The following is a 526-nucleotide window of genomic DNA, read 5'->3' as shown; positions in this document are numbered from 1 at the left end:
AGTCATACATGTTAATCTCTCTGTTAGTCCTTTTTTTTTACTGTATTCAATAAAAGGGACTCATTGTTTGATATAGGTGAAGTAGGGTTTAATGCAAGCCCTATGAACTTTTTGAGACTTAGCACTCCTCAACCTGTGGTTTGCAACAACTGGTTAAGGATCATTGTAGTTTTGTTTTTTTTTACAATCTTGAAGATTAGCATTCAGGCCATCATCTGGTTAAAAAAAAACCTTCACATTTTGGTGCTCCACATATTAATAATGAATAGAATGTGAGGATATCTACATATTTAGTTTACATACATATGTGTAGATATTTACAAATTAGTTTACATATATATGAATATCTCCTTCACAACATGAATGATTTATGAAACTGTTAGCACATAATGTTTTCATAAGTGAGCTATAAATGATAAATCTATTTACCTGTATAATGGTTTTAGATATCAATATATGATTTATCTATTTGTTGTTCTTGTTATTGTACAAATAGATAATATTTCACTTGTTTGTTGATTTGTGA

The 526-nt window shown here is 28.7% G+C and overlaps 1 protein-coding gene across 1 annotated transcript in view; it reads left to right on the top strand.

Annotated features, from left to right (window-relative positions):
• The window catches only part of LOC119592696 (ADP-dependent glucokinase-like), a 20,142-nt gene that overhangs the window by 6,209 nt on the left and 13,407 nt on the right, over positions 1-526 (top strand). The gene's annotated exons all lie outside the window — the stretch shown is intronic.

The sequence above is a fragment of the Penaeus monodon genome, chromosome 30 (genome assembly GCF_015228065.2).
Source record: "Penaeus monodon isolate SGIC_2016 chromosome 30, NSTDA_Pmon_1, whole genome shotgun sequence".
In the NCBI taxonomy this organism is placed as follows: domain Eukaryota; kingdom Metazoa; phylum Arthropoda; class Malacostraca; order Decapoda; family Penaeidae; genus Penaeus; species Penaeus monodon.
This window is presented reverse-complemented; position numbering and strand designations above follow the sequence as displayed.